Raw genomic sequence first — 20,000 nt, 5'->3', positions numbered from 1 at the left:
GATGAGGGAGACTGAAGGAGACCGAGTGAGCGTGAGTGGGCGTGAGGGAGTCTGAGGGAGCCTGGGGGAGACTGGTGAGAAGGGAGACTTGGGGAGACTGAAGAAGACTGAGGGGATGAGGGAGACTGAAGGAGACTGAGGGGATGAGGGAGACTGAGGGAGACTGACGGGATGAGTGAGACTAAAAAGATTAGGGAGAATGAGAGAGACTAAGGGATGAGGGATACTGAGGGAGGCTGAGGGAGGCTGAGTGAGACTGAGTGAGACTGAAACAGACTAACGGAGACTACAAGAGACTGAGGGAGACTGAGGGAGACTGAGTGAGACTGAAAGAGACTAAGGGAGACTAAAAGAGAATGAGGGTTTGAGAGAGACTGATGGAGACTGAAGGAGACTGAGGGAGACTGTGGGGAGAAGGGAGACTGATGGAGGCTGAAGGAGACTGAGGGAGACTGTGGGGATGTTTGAGACTGAGGGAGACTGAGGGTAGAAGGGAAACTGAAGGAGACTGAGTGAGACTGAGAGACTTAAGGAGACTGAGGGAGACTAAAAGAGAATGAGGGGATGAGGGAGATGGAAGGAGATTGAGTGAGACTGAGTGAGACTGAGGGAGACTAAAAGAGAATGAGGGTTTAAGAGAGACTGATGGAGACTGAGTGAGACTGAGAGACTTAAGGAGACTGAGGGAGACTAAAAGAGAATGAGGGGATGAGGGAGATGGAAGGAGATTGAGTGAGACTGAGTGAGACTGAGGGAGACTAAAAGAGAATGAGGGTTTGAGGGAGACTGATGGAGACTGAGTTGATGAGGGAGACTGAGTGAGACAGGGGATAAGGATGAAACAATGGAATGAAGGAATGCGCATGGAGAGAAATCTCCAGTGTCTGATTTTAGATCCCTTATAAGTGGAAGACAGAGAGAGAGAGAGGGTTGAGAGAGGAACATCTGACTGTAGGTACCGTATGACTGTAGTCTGTATTGTGTGGAGAGAGAGAGAGAGGGTTGAGAGAGGAACAGACCGGGAGAAAGTATGACTGTATGTATGACTGTAGGTATGACTGTGGGTACCGTATGACTGTAGTCTATATTGTGTGGAGAGAGAGAGAGAGGGTTGAGAGAGGAACAGACCAGGAGAAAGTATGACTGTAGGTATGACTGTAGGTACCGTATGACTGTAGGTATGACTGTAGGTACCGTATGACTGTAGTCTGTATTGTGTGGAGAGAGAGAGTTGAGAGAGGAACAGACCAGGAGAAAGTATGACTGTAGGTATGACTGTAGGTACCGTATGACTGTAGGTATGACTGTAGGTATGACTGTAGGTATGACTGTAGGTACCGTATGACTGTAGTCTATATTGTGTGGAGAGAGAGAGAGAGGGTTGAGAGAGGAACAGACCAGGAGAAAGTATGACTGTAGGTATGACTGTAGGTATGACTGTAGGTATGACTGTAGGTATGACTGTAGTCTGTATTGTGTGGAGAGAGAGAGAGAGGGTTGAGAGAGGAACAGACCAGGAGAAAGTATGACTGTAGGTATGACTGTAGGTATGACTGTAGGTATGACTGTAGGTACCGTATGACTGTAGTCTGTATTGTGTGGAGAGAGAGAGTTGCATAAAAGCAGACACCTCTTGGTCAACTGCCTTTCTCCTGGTCTGTTCCTGTCTCTCGTGGGCTGTCCATAGTTCCCAGCCCTCTTCAAAGTCATCGTGTCTGAACGCATGTCAGGACCTTCTCACAATATCTCAGTCAGCAGCAGCACCAGCTACCTGCTCTGTTCTCTGTCTTCCACAAAGGGGGATCACACTGTCTAGACCACACATACAGTCATACCTACAGTCATACATACAGTAATACCTACAGTCATACCTACAGTCATACCTTCAGTCATACCTACGGTCATACCTTCAGTCATACCTACAGTTATACGGTACCTACAGTCATACCTACAGTCATACCTTCAGTCATACCTTCAGTCATGCCTACGGTCATACCTACGGTCATACCTACATTCATACATACAGTCATACCTACAGTCATACCTACAGTCATACCTACGGTCATACCTAAATTCATACATACAGTCATACCTACGGTCATACATACAGTTATACCTTCAGTCATACCTACAGTTATACCTTCAGTCATACCTACGGTCATACCTTCAGTCATACCTACTGTTATACCTTCAGGCATACCTACAGTTATACCTTCAGTCATACCTACGGTCATACCTTCAGTCATACCTACGGTCATACCTTCAGTCATACCTACGGTCATACCTTCAGTCATACCTGCAGTTATACCTTCAGTCATACCTACAGTCATACCTTCAGTCATACCTTCAGTCATACCTACAGTTATACGGTACCTACAGTCGTACCTGCAGTCATACCTACAGTCATACCTACAGTCATATGGTACCTACAGTCAAACCTACAGTCATACCTACAGTCATACCTACAGTCATACCTACAGTCATACCTACATTCATACATACATTCATACATACAGTCATACCTACGGTCATACCTACGGTCATACCTACAGTCATACCTACGGTCATACCTTCAGTCATACCTACGGTCATACCTTCAGTCATACCTACGGTCATACCTACAGTCATACCTACAGTCATACCTACATTCATACCTACAGTCATACCTACGGTCATACCTACAGTCATACCTACAGTTATATGGTAGCTACAGTCATACCTACAGTCATACAGTACCTACAGTCATACCTACAGTCATACCTACAGTCATACCTACAGTCATACCTTCAGTCATACCTACATTCATACATACAGTCATACCTATGGTCATACCTACAGTCATACCTACAGTCATACCTACAGGCATACCTTCAGTCATACCTACAGTCATACATACAGTCATACCTTCAGTCATACGATACCTACAGTCATACCTACAGTCATATGGTACCTACAGTCATACCTACAGTCATACCTAGAGTCATACCTACAGTCATACGGTACCTACAGTCATACATACAGTCATACGGTACCTACAGTCATACATACAGTCATACCTACAGTCATACCTACAGTCGTACCTACAGTCATACGGTACCTACAGTCATACATACAGTCATACGGTACCTACAGTCATACATACATTCATACCTACAGTCATACCTACATTCATACCTACATTCATACTGTACCTACAGTCATACCTACAGTCAGGTGAGTAGACCATCCTGGTCACTGTACTGTATACTGTATTACTCGGTATACACCCATATAGGGAATGGCTCTGTGGTGATTTATTTAGTTCTCTGTCAGTTTGGAGAGGGCTGCCCCTCTCTCTTCAACCCCGCTGTCTGTTGTCTCCTGGCTCTGAATGAAGCTCTTTGGCCCGCACGGCTCAGTCGGAGGGGAAAGAGCTGAGCGGTTCCCTAAACTACCATGTTACAATGTGAGAATTCCTCCCTGTGGGAAGCGGTCAGGAGACACAAACCAGAAAGCCCACACAGACTCCAGAGCCAAGCAAGTGCAGTACTGTACTGTCCCTCTGGAGAGTCAGTGTAATACATGTCAGTAATGTCAAATAAAGACATTCAAACATCTTATGATAATGTTATTTCAAATATACTTTTTATTGAAGCTGCTTCTGTGTTGGAATCTGTCTCTCAGATTCGTAGTTTTCATCGTAAAGGTCTGACGTTGACGATCCGTCTGTAGGTGAAGTGAGCCTGCCGTAGGTCTGACGTTAACGATCCGTCTGTAGGTGAAGTGAGCCTGCCGTAGGTCTGACGTTAACGATCCGTCTGTAGGTGAAGTGAGCCTGCCGTAGGTCTGACGTTAACGATCCGTCTGTAGGTGAAGTGAGCCTGCCGTAGGTCTGACGTTAACGATCCGTCTGTAGGTGAAGTGAGCCTGCCGTAGGTCTGACGTTAACGATCCGTCTGTAGGTGAAGTGAGCCTGCCGTAGGTCTGACGTTGACGATCCGTCTGTAGGTGAAGTGAGCCTGCCGTAGGTCTGACGTTGACGATCCGTCTGTAGGTGAAGTGAGCCTGCCGTAGGTCTGACGTTGACGATCCGTCTGTAGGTGAAGTGAGCCTGCCGTAGGTCTGACGTTGACGATCCGTCTGTAGGTGAAGTGAGCCTGCCGTAGGTCTGACGTTGACGATCCGTCTGTAGGTGAAGTGAGCCTGCCGTAGGTCTGACGTTGACGATCCGTCTGTAGGTGAAGTGAGCCTGCCGTAGGTCTGACGTTGACGATCCGTCTGTAGGTGAAGTGAGCCTGCCGTAGGTCTGACGTTGACGATCCGTCTGTAGGTGAAGTGAGCCTGCCGTAGGTCTGACGTTGACGATCCGTCTGTAGGTGAAGTGAGCCTGCCGTAGGTCTGACGTTGACGATCCGTCTGTAGGTGAAGTGAGCCTGCCGTAGGTCTGACGTTGACGATCCGTCTGTAGGTGAAGTGAGCCTGCCGTAGGTCTGACGTTGACGATCTGTCTGTAGGTGAAGTGAGCCTGCCGTAGGTCTGTTGGCAGGAAATGTCATAGTGGGGAAATGGATGAGTGTGTTCCTGGACGGCCGTAAGCAAAGCAGGGATGATTTAGCATCTCGTCCTCCTCCTACAGAGAGCAGCCAGGAGCTCCGTTACACCACACACCCATTAGTCCCGGTGTTACGGCTCTCTCAGCAGCACTGGGAGATGGCTGGAGGTGTGAGTGTGTGTTGTTTGCGTGTGTCTGTGTGTTGTGACGACAGTGAAAGGGAGAGGGAGAGAGAGCTTCTGTGTAAATAAAGGCCACTGTTTGTGTTTCTACAGTATATGGGTATCTGTGTGTGAGGAATGAGGATCCAATCCAGCTGGTGAACATAACCACAGCCTAAAGGAATGAAAACAATGTGGATTTCTGTTTCCCACTCCTGACACCCCCTTCTCTGTTACTGTGTGGACGGCTGCTTCCCTTGACCCCCCTTCTCTGTTACTGTGTGGACGGCTGCTTCCCTTGACCCCCTTCTCTGTTACTGTGTGGACGGCTGCTTCCCTTGACCCCCTTCTCTGTTACTGTGTGGACGGCTGCTTCCCTTGCTTCCTCCCCTTGACCCCCTTCTCTGTTACTTCCTCCCCTTGACCCCCTTCTCTGTTACTTCCTCCCCTTGACCCCCTTCTCTGTTATGGTGTGGATGGTTGCTTCCCTTGACCCCCTTCTCTGTTACTTCCTCCCCTTGACCCCCTTCTCTGTTATGGTGTGGACGGCTGCTTCCCTTGCTTCCTCCCCTTGACCCCCTTCTCTGTTACTTCCTCCCCTTGACCCCCTTCTCTGTTACTTCCTCCCCTTGACCCCCTTCTCTGTTACTGTGTGGACGGTTGCTTCCCTTGTTTCCTCCCCTTGACCCCCTTCTCTGTTATGGTGTGGATGGTTGCTTCCCTTGACCCCCTTCTCTGTTACTTCCTCCCCTTGACCCCCTTTTCTGTTATGGTGTGGATGGGAGTGGAGTCATGACAGTGGCTGTGGCTGTAGTGACACAGCTGGGCTGCTGAGGAAGCACCACACTAATGGCAGCAGCTTCTGATTTATGAAGACTTGGACAGGTCTTTGGCTGTGTGCGTGTGTGTGTGTGTGTGTGTGTGTGTGTGTGTGTGTGTGTGTGTGTGTGTGTGTGTGTGTGTGTGCGTGCGTGCGTGCGTGCGTGCGTGCGTGCGTTTGTGTGTGATGACTTGTATGTTCTTGTGTGCGCTTGCATTTGTTTCTATTCGCGTGGTGCGTGTGTGTGTGTGTGTTTGAGGACCAGTGGGCAGGGTTATGGCTGGCGCAGCAGGAAGCAGAACAGGACCTGTCTCTAGAGATCAGTAGTGCTGTGATCCTCTGTAGTGCCAGAGGAGAGGAGGCAGGAGTAAAGGAGAGGAAAAGAGAGGTGAAGAGGCAGAGAGGGTGGGAGAGGAAGCAGGAGGAGGAGGCAGGAGGAGGAGAGGAAAGGAAAATAGGCAGGAGGAAAGTAGAGAAGACGCAGAGGAGAGGTGAGGAAAGGAGAAGAGGTGAGGCTGGAGGTAGGATGAAGAGAGGAGAATGAGAGGCGAGGCTGGAGGTAGGATGAAGAGAGGCGAGGCTGGAGGTAGGATGAAGAGAGGCGAGCCTGGAGGTAGGATGAAGAGAGGAGAGGTGAGGCTGGAGGTAGGATGAAGAGAGAAGAGGCGAGGCTGGAGGTAGGATGAAGAGAATGAGAGGCGAGGCTGGAGGTAGGATGAAGAGAGAAGAGGCGAGGCTGGAGGTAGGATGAAGAGAATGAGAGGCGAGGTTGGAGGTAGGATTTTTTTTATTTTACTAGGCAAGTCAGTTAAGAACAAATTCTTATTTTCAATGACGGCCTAGGAACAGTGGGTTAACTTCCTGTTCAGGGGCAGAACGACAGATTTGTACCTTGTCAGCTCGGGGATTCGAACTTGCAAACTTTCGGTTACTAGTCCAACGCTCTAACCACTAGGCTACTCTGCCGCCCCAGGATGAAGAGAGGAGAGAGGAGAGGAGAATGAGAGGCGAGGCTGGAGGTAGGATGAAGAGAGGAGAGAGGAGAGGAGAATACTCTGCCAGGGAGGAGGTGGCTTTACCTCTGAGGGACCGTTTTCATCAACACAACCCTCTCCCATACATCAAGAATGAATCTGAAATGGACCCTAGTACACTAGGTCAAAAGGGTCACTATATTGAGAGGGAATAGGAGACACAACGTAGTGGAAGATGTAGGGAATAGGTGGCCAAATCTAGTGCACTATATCGGGAATAGGTGTCATGCCTGTTCCCTGCTCCCCCTCCCTGGTGCTCGAGGGCGCCAGGCTACCCGTCATCATGCGCACCTGTTACCATCATTAAGAGCAGCTGTGGTCAGTGGACTCCCTCACTGTGCTGATTTCCCCTGTTTACGTGTCTGTTGTTCCCTGTAGCAGCTTTGTTTTTCGTGTCGTGTTTATGTCCAGGCGCTGTTCCTGTTCCGTTGCATGTCTGTCTATATTAAAGGGTTCACTTCCTGTACCTGCTTCTCATCTCCTGCATTGGGCATTACAATAGTGCACTATATAGGGAATAGGAGGCCAAATCTAATGCACTATATAGGGAATAGGTGGCCAAATCTAGTGCACTACATAAGGAATAGGTGGCCAAAACTAGTGCACTATATAAGGAATAGGAGGCCAAAACTAGAGCACTATATAGGGAATAGGAGGCGAAACGTAGTGCACTATATAGTCAGCTTAGCCCTCTCTCCTGTCCCTCTCTCCTGTCCCTCTCTCCTGTCCCCCTCTCCTGTCCCCCTCTCCTGCCCCTCTCTCCTGTCCCCCTCTCCTGTCCCTCTCTCCTAGCCCTCTCTCATAGCCCTCTCTCCTATCCCTATCTCCTAGCCCTCTCTCCTATCTCCTAGCCCTCTCTCCTGTCCCCATCTTCTAGCCCTCTCTCCTGTCCCTCTCTCCTGTCCCTCTCTCCTTCCCTCTCTCCTGTCCCTATCTTCTAGCCCTCTCTCCTATCCCTATCTCCTAGCCCTCTCTCCTGTCCCTCTCTCCTGTCCCTCTCCCCTGTCCCTCTCTCCTTCCCTCTCTCCTAGCCCTCTCTCCTGTCCCTCTCTCCTGTCCCTCTCTCCTTCCCTCTCTCCTGTCCCTCTCTCCTTCGCTCTCTCCTAGCCCTATCTCCTAGCCCTCTCTCCTAGCCCTCTCTCCTGTCCCTCTCTCCTTCCCTCTCTCCTGTCCCTATCTTCTAGCCCTCTCTCCTATCCCTATCTCCTAGCCCTCTCTCCTGTCCCTCTCTCCTGTCCCTCTCCCCTGTCCCTCTCTCCTTCCCTCTCTCCTAGCCCTCTCTCCTGTCCCTCTTTCCTGTCCCTCTCTCCTGTCTCTCTCTCCTGTCCCTCTCTCCTGTCCCTCTCTCCTGTCCCTCTCTCCTATCCCTATCTCCTAGCCCTCTCTCCTATCCCTCTCTCCTGTCCCTCTCTCCTATCCCTCTCTCCTGTCCCTCTTTCCTGTCCCTCTCTCCTGTCCCTCTCTCCTGTCCCTCTCTCCTGTCCCTCTCTCCTATCCCTATCTCCTATCCCTCTCTCCTGTCCCTCTCTCCTGTCCCTCTCTCCTTCCCTCTCTCCTGTCCCTCTCTCCTTCCCTCTCTCCTAGCCCTATCTCCTAGCCCTCTCTCCTATCCCTATCTCCTAGCCCTCTCTCCTGTCCCTCTCTCCGGTCCCTCTCTCCTGTCCCTCTCTCCTGTCCCTCTCTCCTTCCCTCTCTACTAGCCCTCTCTCCTATCCCTATCTCCTAGCCCTCTCTCCTGTCCCTCTCTCCTGTCCCTCTCTCCTTCCCTCTCTACTAGCCCTCTCTCCTAGCCCTCTCTCCTGTCCCTCTCTCCTATCCCTCTCTCCTGTCCCTCTCTCCTGTCCCTCTCTCCTGTCCCTCTCTCCTTCCCTCTCTCCCGGTAGCATCTACCTGTCTGTCTCTAATGAAAGTGATTGAGCTGTATGTCCCCAGGCTGGGAGCAGCTAGCAGGGCTTCATAGGCAGTAAACACCTAATATACGCTCCGTAATACCTAACTTTACTGTCCACAGGGAGTTGCTATAAGGGCCATGGCTCCTCTCTGTGATTCAATCCCAAATGGCATCCTACATAGTGCACTACTTTTGACCCAAACCCTATGGGCCCTGTTTAAAAGTAATGCACTACATAGGGAATAGGATGTCATTTATGACGCAACCTATAAATCTACAGAAGGATTCATCAGGGGTTAGTTGGAGGAACCGACTGATAGAACCCACGAAACACTGTAAAGAAACAGAGAGATTCAAATGAACGTCACAGTTGGTTCCCCCTCACATAAACCATGAACTCCGTAGGTCTCTGAGGTCTATTTCTCTATATCATTTCAATTCAAAGGGACTTATTGTCATAGGAAACATGTGTTTACATTGCCAACGCAAGTGTAATAACAATAAAGAAATGTGAGAAGCAGAACAACATCAACAAAAAACGATTTGAATTTAACAGTACATTTTGTGGCCAATTTGAGTGATGCGGGTGATGGAGATGGTGGTGTGGGTCTGGGCAGGTATGATGTAGTTGATGGAGATGGTGGTGTGGGTCTGGGCAGGTATGATGTAGTTAATGGAGATGGTGGTGTGGGTCTGGGCAGGTATGATGTAGTTGATGGAGATGGTGGTGTGGGTCTGGGCAGGTATGATGTAGTTGATGGAGATGGTGGTGTGGGTCTGGGCAGGTATGATGTAGTTGATGGAGATGGTGGTGTGGGTCTGGGCAGGTATGATGTAGTTGATGGAGATGGTGGTGTGGGTCTGGGCAGGTATGATGTAGTTGATGGAGATGGTGGTGTGGGTCTGGGCAGGTATGATGTAGTTGATGGAGATGGTGGTGTGGGTCTGGGGAGGTATGATGTAGTTGATGGAGATGGTGGTGTGGGTCTGGGCAGGTTTGATGTAGTTGATGGAGATGGTGGTGTGAGCTAGGGGTCTGGGCAGGTTTGATGTAGTTGATGGAGATGGTGGTGTGGGTCTGGGCAGGTTTGATGTAGTTGATGGAGATGGTGGTGTGAGCTAGTGGGTCTGGGCAGGTTTGATGTAGTTGATGGAGATGGTGGTGTGGGTCTGGGCAGGTATGATGTAGTTGATGGAGATGGTGGTGTGGGTCTGGGCAGGTATGATGTAGTTGATGGAGATGGTGGTGTGGGTCTGGGCAGGTTTGATGTAGTTGATGGAGATGGTGGTGTGAGCTAGTGGGTCTGGGCAGGTTTGATGTAGTTGATGGAGATGGTGGTGTGGGTCTGGGCAGGTTTGATGGAGTTGATGGAGATGGTGGTGTGGGTCTGGGCAGGTATGATGTAGTTGATGGAGATGGTGGTGTGGGTCTGGGCAGGTATGATGTAGTTGATGGAGGTGGTGGTGTGGGTCTGGGCAGGTTTGATGTAGTTGATGGAGATGGTGGTGTGAGCTAGTGGGTCTGGGCAGGTTTGATGTAGTTGATGGAGATGGTGGTGTGGGTCTGGGCAGGTATGATGTAGTTGATGGAGATGGTGGTGTGGGTCTGGGCAGGTATGATGTAGTTGATGGAGATGGTGGTGTGGGTCTGGGCAGATATGATGTCGTTGATGGAGATGGTGGTGTGGGTCTGGGCAGGTATGATGTAGTTGATGGAGATGGTGGTGTGGGTCTGGGCAGGTATGATGTAGTTGATGGAGATGGTGGTTGATGGAGATGGTGGTGGTGGGTCTGGGCAGGTATGATGTAGTTGATGGAGATGGTGGTGTGGGTCTGGGCAGGTTTGATGTAGTTGATGGAGATGGTGGTGTGAGCTAGTGGGTCTGGGCAGGTATGATGTAGTTGATGGAGATGGTGGTGTGGGTCTGGGCAGGTATGATGTAGTTGATGGAGATGGTGGTGTGGGTCTGGGCAGGTATGATGTAGTTGATGGAGATGGTGGTGTGGGTCTGGGCAGATATGATGTAGTTGATGGAGATGGTGGTGTGGGTCTGGGCAGGTATGATGTAGTTGATGGAGATGGTGGTGTGGGTCTGGGCAGGTATGATGTAGTTGATGGAGATGGTGGTGTGGGTCTGGGCAGGTATGATGTAGTTGATGGAGATGGTGGTGTGTCTGGGAAGGTTAGATGTAGTTGATGGAGATGGTGGTTTGGGTCTGGGCAGGTGTGATGTAGTTGATGGAGATGGTGGTGTGAGCTAGTGGTCTGGGCAGGTTTGATGTAGTTGATGGAGATGGGGTGGTGGGCAGGTTTGAGCTGAGGAGATGGGTCTGGGCAGGTTTGATGTAGTTGATGGAGGTGGTGGTGTGAGCTAGTGGGTCTGGGCAGGTTTGATGTAGTTGATGGAGATGGTGGTGTGGGTCTGGGCAGGTTTGATGTAGTTGATGGAGATGGTGGTGTGGGTCTGGGCAGGTTTGATGTAGTTGATGGAGATGGTGGTGTGGGTCTGGGCAGGTTTGATGTCGTTGATGGAGATGGTGGTGTGGGTCTGGGCAGGTATGATGTAGTTGATGGAGATGGTGGTGTGGGTCTGGGCAGGTTTGATGTTGATGTTGATGGAGATGGTGGTGTGAGCTAGTGGGTCTGGGCAGGTATGATGTAGTTGATGGAGATGGTGGTGTGAGCTTGATGGAGATGGTGGTTGGGTCTGGGCAGGTTTGATGTAGTTGATGGAGATGGTGGTGCTGAGCTAGTGGGTCTGGGCAGGTATGATGTGGTTGATGGAGATGGTAGTGTGGGTCTGGGCAGGTATGATGTAGTTGATGGAGATGGTGGTGTGGGTCTGGGCAGGTTTGATGTAGTTGATGGAGATGGTGGTGTGGGTCTGGGAAGGTTAGATGTAGTTGATGGAGATGGTGGTTTGGGTCTGGGCAGGTGTGATGTAGTTGATGGAGATGGTGGTGTGAGCTAGTGTGTCTGGGCAGGTTTGATGTAGTTGATGGAGATGGTGGTGTGAGCTAGTGGGTCTGGGCAGGTTTGATGTAGTTGATGGAGGTGGTGGTGTGAGCTAGTGGGTCTGGGCAGGTTTGATGTAGTTGATGGAGATGGTGGTGTGGGTCTGGGCAGGTTTGATGTAGTTGATGGAGATGGTGGTGTGGGTCTGGGCAGGTTTGATGTAGTTGATGGAGATGGTGGTGTGGGTCTGGGCAGGTTTGATGTGTAGTTGATGGAGATGGTGGTGTGGGTCTGGGCAGGTTTGATGTAGATGATGGAGATGGTGGTGTGGGTCTGGGCAGGTTTGATGTAGTTGATGGAGATGGTGGTGTGAGCTAGTGGGTCTGGGCAGGTTTGATGTAGTCGATGGAGATGGATGGTGGTGTGGGTCTGGGCAGGTTTGATGTAGTTGATGGAGATGGTGGTGTGAGCTAGTGGGTCTGGGCAGGTTTGATGTAGTTGATGGAGATGGTGGTGTGAGCTAGTGGGTCTGGGCAGGTTTGATGTAGTTGATGGAGATGGGGGTGTGAGCTAGTGGGTCTGGGCAGGTTTGATGTAGTTGATGGAGATGGTGGTGTGGATCTGGGCAGGTTTGATGTAGTTGATGGAGATGGTGGTGTGGGTCTGGGCAGGTTTGATGTAGTTGATGGTGGTGTGGATCTGGGCAGGTATGATGTAGTTGATGGAGATGGTGGTGTGGATCTGGGCAGGTATGATGTAGTTGATGGAGATGGTGGTGTGGGTCTGGGCAGGTTTGATGTAGTTGATGGAGATGGTGGTGTGAGCTACTGGTTCTGGGCAGGTTTGATGTAGTTGATGGAGATGGTGGTGTGGGTCTGGGCAGGTGTGATGTAGTTGATGGAGATGGTGGTGTGAGCTAGTGGGTCTGGGCAGGTTTGATGTAGTTGATGGAGATGGTGGTGTGAGCTAGTGGGTCTGGGCAGGTTTGATGTAGTTGATGGAGATGGTGGTGTGAGCTACTGGTTCTGGGCAGGTTTGATGTAGTTGATGGAGATGGTGGTGTGGGTCTGGGCAGGTGTGATGTAGTTGATGGAGATGGTGGTGTGAGCTAGTGGGTCTGGGCAGGTTTGATGTAGTTGATGGAGATGGTGGTGTGAGCTAGTGGGTCTGGGCAGGTTTGATGTAGTTGATGGAGATGGTGGTGTGGATCTGGGCAGGTATGATGTAGTTGATGGAGATGGTGGTGTGAGCTAGTGGGTCTGGGCAGGTTTGATGTAGTTGATGGAGATGGTGGTGTGGGTCTGGGCAGGGGTGATGTAGTTGATGGAGATGGTGGTGTGGGTCTGGGCAGTTATGATTTAGTTGATGGAGGTGGTGGTGTGAGCTAGTGGGTCAGTGCTGTTATGATGTAGTTGATGGAGATGGGGGTGTGGGTCTGGGCAGGTATGATTTAGTTGATGGAGGTGGTGGTATGAGCTAGTGGGTCAGTGCAGGTATGATGTAGTTGATGGAGATGGGGGTGTGGGTCTGGGCAGGTTTGATGTAGTTGATGGAGATGGTGGTGTGGGTCTGGGCAGGTTTGATGTTGTTGATGTTTGTATGTATATGTTTTGTATGGTTTACCTTTTCTCATGGCAACATGGCACAAATCTTGCTGCTTTGATTGCACAATGGGGTATTGCACAATGGGGTATTTCACAATGGGGTAATTTTTTCGTGGCGTCATTACGTCATGTACCTACTGTACGTTTTATAGGTATGCACGTCAGCTTTGAAATCGGTTAAATACCAATGTTGGGGGCGTTAAACTAGACATCGGTGAACATATCGGAATCGGCCGATATTAGCTAAAAATGCCAATATCGGTATCGGCCGATTCCGATATGTTCACCAATATATTGTGCATCCCTAATAAATATGGGTTGTATTTACAATGGTGTTGGCTCTTCACTGGTTGGTTCTTGTGGCAACAGGTCACAAATCTTGCTGCTGTGATGACACACAGTGTGTTGTGAATTCTGTAATGAATGTATTGTATATTTTTTCAAACTTTCCTTTCTATGGAAAGATGAGACTCATGAACACGAATGGTGTTCTCTGTTTTGCTCTATGTTTGGGCTAAACACAAGTGTGTGTGTGTGTGTGTGTGTGTGTGTGTGTGTGTGTGTGTGTGTGTGTGTGTGTGTGTGTGTGTGTGTTCAATGAGTGTCTAATGTGAGTCACTTGTCCAGTATGGATTACACTTTAAGACCCCTCACTTGTCCATATGGCTATTAGAGGGATCAGAGGAGGTCTCTGTGGATGCATTATTAGTGGACCAGTCATTAGGATGTAGGAGGCTGCTGCTTAGAGACTGGTGGAGGAGGCTGGTGGAGGAGGCTGGTAGAGGAGGATGGTAGAGGAGACTGGTAGAGGAGGATGGTAGAGGAGGCTGGTGGAGGAGGCTGGTGGAGGAGGCTGGTAGAGGTGGCTGGTGGAGGAGGCTGGTAGAGGAGGCTGGTAGAGGAGGCTGGTAGAGGAAGCTGTTGGAGGAGGCTGGTGAGGAGGCTGGTGGAGGAGGCTGGTAGAGGAGGCTGGTAGAGGAGGCTGGTAGAGGAGGCTGGTAGAGGAGGCTGGTGGAGGAGGCTGCTGCTTCTTGTGCTCCCCAGTTAATGATCCGTTATCAATAGGACAAGGCAGAGCTGAGAAACACCGGGACCAGGAGAGACTAGGAGCAGCCAGGGGATCCACCACCCTGGAGGGGGTGGCATTTACAGCCTGCTGCTCATTAGGACGAAGCGGCCAATGAGCCGGTGGTTGTAATGTAGGGGGGAGGGGGTTAATGAGTGGAAGTCTGATATGTTTGTGTAGACGATGTGTTATGTGTATATATTATATATATTATGTGTTATTATGTTATAAGCTTGGCACATCTAGCCACTGGGATTTTGGCCCATTCTTCAAGGCAAAACTGCTCCAGCTCCTTCATGTTGGATGGGTTCCACTGATGTACAGCAATCTTTAAGTCATACCACCGATTCTCAATTGGATTGAGGTCTGGGCTTTGACTAGGCCATTCCAAGACATTTAAATGTTTCCCCTTAAACCACTCAAGTGATGCTTTAGCAGTATACTTATTGTCATTGTCCTGCTGGAAGGTGAACCTCTGTCCCAGTCTCAAATCTCTGGTAGACTGAAAGAGGTTTCCCTCAAGTATATCCCTGTATTTAGCGCATCATACCTTAAATTCTGACCAGTTTCCCAGTCCCAAGGTTTTCTCGAGATGATGTGAGGTGTTGGGTTTGTGCCAGACATAGCGTTTTCCTTGATGACCAAAAAGCTCAATTTTAGTCTCATCTGACTAGAGTACCTTCTTCCATATGTTTGGGGAGTCTCCCACATGCCTTTTGGCGAACACCAAACATGTTTGTTTATTTTTTTCTGTCCACTCTTCCGTAAAGCCCAGCTCTGTGGAGTGTACAGCTTAAAGTGGTCCTATGGACAGATACTCCAATCTCCGCTGTGGAGCTTTGCAGCTCCTTCAGGGTTATCTTTGGTCTCTTTGTTGCCTCTCTGATTAATGCCAACCTTGCCTGGTCGGTGAGTTTTGGTGGGTGGCCCTCTCTTGGCAGGTTTGTTGTGGTGTCATATTCTTAAAAAATTTTAATAATAGATTTAATGGTGCTCAGTGGGATGTTCCAGGTTTCCGATATTTTTTATAACCCAAACCTGATCTGTACTTCTCCACAACTTTGTCCCTGACATTTTTGGAGAGCTCCTTGGTCTTCATAGTGCTGCTTGCTTAGTGGTGTTGCGGACTCTGGTTCCTTTCAGAACAGATGTATATATACTGAGATCATGTGACAGATCATGTGACACTTAAAATACACACAGGTGGACTTTTTGTTAACTAATTATGTGACTTCTGAAGATAATTGGTTGCACCAGATTTTATTTAGGTGCTTCATAGCAAAGGGGGTGAATACATATGCACGCACCACAAGTTCTATTTTTAATTTCACTTCACCAATTTGGACTATTTTGTGTATGTCCATCACATGAAATCCTAATAAAAATCAATTTAAATTACAGGTTGCAATGAAACAAATCGGGGAAAAAACACCAAAGGGTTTGAAGACTTTTGCAAGGCACTGTATGTGACATTTGGACCTCCTATGGACCAATAGATGTTATCACCTGCTCTAAGATCAGAGATTGAGGTGATTTTGCCCATCCCCCAGGTCGCTGAGTTCTTTGACTGTCTGGCCTGTTGTTCTGTGAGCCCTGCTAATGCTCTGCTTATCAGTTCACCCATAGCAACAGCAGTAGCAATCGTAGCATCAGTGCCTCCACTCCGCCCAGGGGATGCTCACATGTAGATAACATCACTCTGTCTCAGACCAACCCCAGTCAGATTATTCTGGATGACCAGGGGACACTCAGCACTCTGTCTCAGACCAACATTCTTGGTATTCTCTCAACCAGCTTCACAAGGAACGCTTTTCCAACAGTCTTGGAGGAGTTCCCACATATGCTGAGCATTTGTAGGCTGCTTTTCCTTAACTCTGCAGTCTAATTTATCCCAAACCATCTCAAATGGGTTGTGGTTGGGTGATTGTGGAGGCCAGGTGAACTGATGCAAAACACCATCACTCTCCTTCTTGGTCAAATAGCCCTTACACAGCCTGGAGGTGTGTTTTTGTTCATTGTCCTGTTAAAAAACAAATGATAGTCCCACTAAGACCAAACCAGATGGGATGGCATATTGCTGCAGAATTATGTGGTAGCCATGCTGGTTAAGTGTGCCTTGAATTTTAAATAAATCACTGGCAGTGTCACCAGCGAACCAACCCCCACACCATCACACCTCCTCCTCCATGCTTCACAGTGGGAACCACACATGCAGAGATCATCCGTTCACCTACTCTGCATCTCACAAAGACTCGGCGGTTGGAACCAAAAATCTCAGATTTGGACTCATCAGACCAAAGGACAGATTTACATTGGTCTAATGGCCATTGCTCATGTTTATTGGTTCAATCAAGTCTTATTGGTGTCCAGTAGTAGTAGTTTCTTTGCAGCAATACGACCATGAAGGCCTGATTCACGCAGTCTTCCCTGAACAGTTGCTGTTGAGATGTGTCTGTTACTTGAACTCTGTGAAGCATTTATTTGGGCTGCAATTTCTGAGGCTGGTAACTCTAATGAACTTACCCTCTGCAGCGGAGGTAACTCACGGTCCTCATGACAGCCAGTTTCATCATAGCGCTCAATGGTTTTTGCAACTGGACTTGAAGAAACTTTCAAAGCTTTAAAGTAATGATGGAATGTCTTTTCTCTTTGCTTATTTGAGCTGTTCTTGCCATAATATGAACTTGGTCTTTTACCAAATAGGACTATCTTCTGTATACCACCTACCATGTCACAACACAACAGATTGGCTCAAACACATTAAGAAAGAAAGAAATTCCACAAATTCACATTTAACAAGGTACACCAGTTAATTGAAATGCATTCCAGGTAACTAGCTCATGAAGCTGTTGAGAGAATGAGTGTGCAAAGCTGTAATCAAGGCAAAGAGGTGGCTACAGTACTTTGAAGAATCTAAAATCTAAAATATATTTTGATTTGTTTAACACTTTTTTGGTTACTACATGAGTGTTATTTCAAAGTGTTGATGTCTTCACTATTATTCTACAATGTAGAAGATAGTAAAAATAAAGAAAAACCCTTGAATGAGTAGGTGTTCTAAAACTGTTGCCCAGTAGTGTATATATACATCCATTGATTCTTGAAGAATATAATGTATAAATGCCTCATGAGTTTAGTTCAACTGTCCCACTCCATCAGAACCAAAAATATAAGCCTGTTTTACTCCAATGTTCGTAAACATTGTAAATGTAAACAAACACTTTATAGCTTCATAACATGGTTAAAACAATCATTTTGACACCATGGATGGTCAGTCCATGCATCCATCGCTCTGTCTATTAATCTGAGAGTGGTTACATTTCTCCAGATGTAGGGACCTGGCTATGCTGAGTTAACAGGGGGGAGGGAGGGAGCTCTGTGTCCATGTAAAGCAGTGTAAGAGGATGTAAATAACTGTAATTAAGGGGATGATTAAAATGCTCGGCAGCAGCAGTGGCAGAGGTGTCCGTTTCATCACTGAACAATTTAATATCACCACATGGACTCACAGACTGCCCCTCAGCACCCAGGGAATAGCAGTGTAAGGGAAAAAAGGTCTGTTAACACAAACTAATGCTTACAGAATGTGTTTGTGTGGGAAGACAGGTATGTGTGTTTGTGGAGTGTGTGTCTCAGCCAAGGCAGAGAATACGTGTGGAATGTAAGTGTGTAATACACACCTGTGAGGATATGTCAACTGTCCTCCAAGTCTCTACCAGGTGACAGAATAAACCAGCTCTCCCCATTCTAGGACAAGCAATTGTCTCTGGTAGTGGTTCCAGCTCAATGTTAATTATACAGTCCATGCTAATGGTTGGCTTGATTTAGACAGAGTAATCTGAGTGAAAGACAGACAGCGGTACACAGTGCTATATATCTGTACACAGTGCTATATATCTGTACACAGTGCTATATATCAGTACACAGTGCTATATATCCGTACACAGTGCTATATATCTGTACACAGTGCTATATATCCGTACACAGTGCTATATATCTGTACACAGTGCTATATATCAGTACACAGTGCTATATATCTGTACACAGTGCTATATATCCGTACACAGTGCTATATACCACTACACAATGCTATATATTCGTACACTGTGCTATATATCCGTACACAGTGCTATATATCCGTACACAGTGCTATATATCAGTATACAGTGCTGGATCTCACTACACAGTGCTGGATCTCAGTACACAGTGCTATATACCAGTACACAGTGCTATATATCTGTACACAGTGCTATATATCTGTACACAGTGCTATATATCAGTACACAGTGCTATATATCAGTACACCGTGCTATATATCAGTACACAGTGCTATATACCAGTACACAGTTCTATATATCACTACACAGTGCTATATATCAGTACACAGTGCTATATCTCAGTACACAGTGCTGGATCTCAGTACACAGTGCTATATCTCAGTACACAGTGCTGGATCTCAGTACACAGTGCTATATATCAGTACACAGTGCTATATCTCAGTACACAGTGCTGGATCTCAGTACACAGTGCTATATATCAGTACACAGTTCTATATATCACTACACAGTGCTATATATCAGTACACAGTGCTATATATCAGTACACCGTGCTATATATCAGTACACAGTGCTATATATCAGTACACAGTGCTATATACCAGTACACAGTTCTATATATCACTACACAGTGCTATATATCAGTACACAGTGCTATATCTCAGTACACAGTGCTGGATCTCAGTACACAGTGCTATATATCAGTACACAGTGCTATATACCAGTACACAGTGCTGGATCTCACTACACAGTGCTGGATCTCACTACACAGTGCTATATATCAGTACACAGTGCTATATCTCAGTACACAGTGCTATATATCAGTACACAGTGCTGGATCTCAGTACACAGTGCTATATATCAGTACACAGTGCTTTTTCTCAGTACAAAGTGCTATATATCACTACACAGTGCTGGATTTCAGTACACAGTGCAATATATCAGTACGCAGTGCTATATATCAGTACACAGTGCTTTTTCTCAGTACACAGTGCTATATATCACTACACAGTGCTGGATCTCAGTACACAGTGCTATATATCAGTACACAGTGCTTTTTCTCAGTACAAAGTGCTATATATCACTACACAGTGCTGGATCTCAGTACACAGTGCTGGATCTCAGTACACAGTGCTGGATCTCAGTACACAGTGCTGGATCTCAGTACACAGTGCTATATATCAGTATACAGTGCTATATATCAGTACACAGTGCTATATATCAGTACACAGTGCTGGATCTCACTACACAATGCTATATCTCAGTACACAGTGCTATATCTCACTACACAGTGCTGGATCTCAGTACGCAGTGCTATATATCAGTACACAGTGCTGGATCACCGGATGAACACAAACAAACGGAGGAGGCTATGGGATCAGGCACACCTTACCTTGATTCACACACACATATACACACACACACACACACACACATATAGACATTTCTACTGATTCTGCCTGCTGACATTACCTCTCCATTCGTCATTATACTCTACTACCAATGTGTTGACATTTACCAAAGGCCCGACAGGACTGTGAGCTTACTGGCTAGTACATACACACACACACACACACGCACACGTACACACACACACACACACACACGTCACACGTCACACGTCCCCCAGGAGAGAGTCGTCCCTAGGCGTGTTCCTGTGCAGTGCCCCTCCGCCAGCGACTGGCCCAGCAGCAGCAGCATAAATGAATCATTCAACCTGTTGAATAAGGGGGTAATGTGAGAAGCCCCATGGCACGAGTCTCTCACTTTAGGCTTTCAACGCTGAGATTTATGGCTGGTAACATAAATAATGGATTCATCAATCTCTCAAGGACTAGAGAAAGGCAGCACGTCACAGGAGCTAGACAAGGGGACCAGAGAC

The 20,000-nt window shown here is 47.9% G+C and overlaps 1 protein-coding gene across 1 annotated transcript in view; it reads left to right on the top strand.

Moving 5' to 3' along the window:
* LOC112222430 (extracellular sulfatase Sulf-2-like) overlaps positions 1–20,000 on the top strand; it is a 290,565-nt gene that overhangs the window by 133,974 nt on the left and 136,591 nt on the right. The gene's annotated exons all lie outside the window — the stretch shown is intronic.

This window comes from Oncorhynchus tshawytscha, linkage group LG22, assembly GCF_018296145.1.
Source record: "Oncorhynchus tshawytscha isolate Ot180627B linkage group LG22, Otsh_v2.0, whole genome shotgun sequence".
NCBI classification, from domain to species: domain Eukaryota; kingdom Metazoa; phylum Chordata; class Actinopteri; order Salmoniformes; family Salmonidae; genus Oncorhynchus; species Oncorhynchus tshawytscha.
The sequence above is the reverse complement of the archived record's forward strand: the minus strand, read 5'-3'. Positions and strand labels throughout refer to the sequence as shown.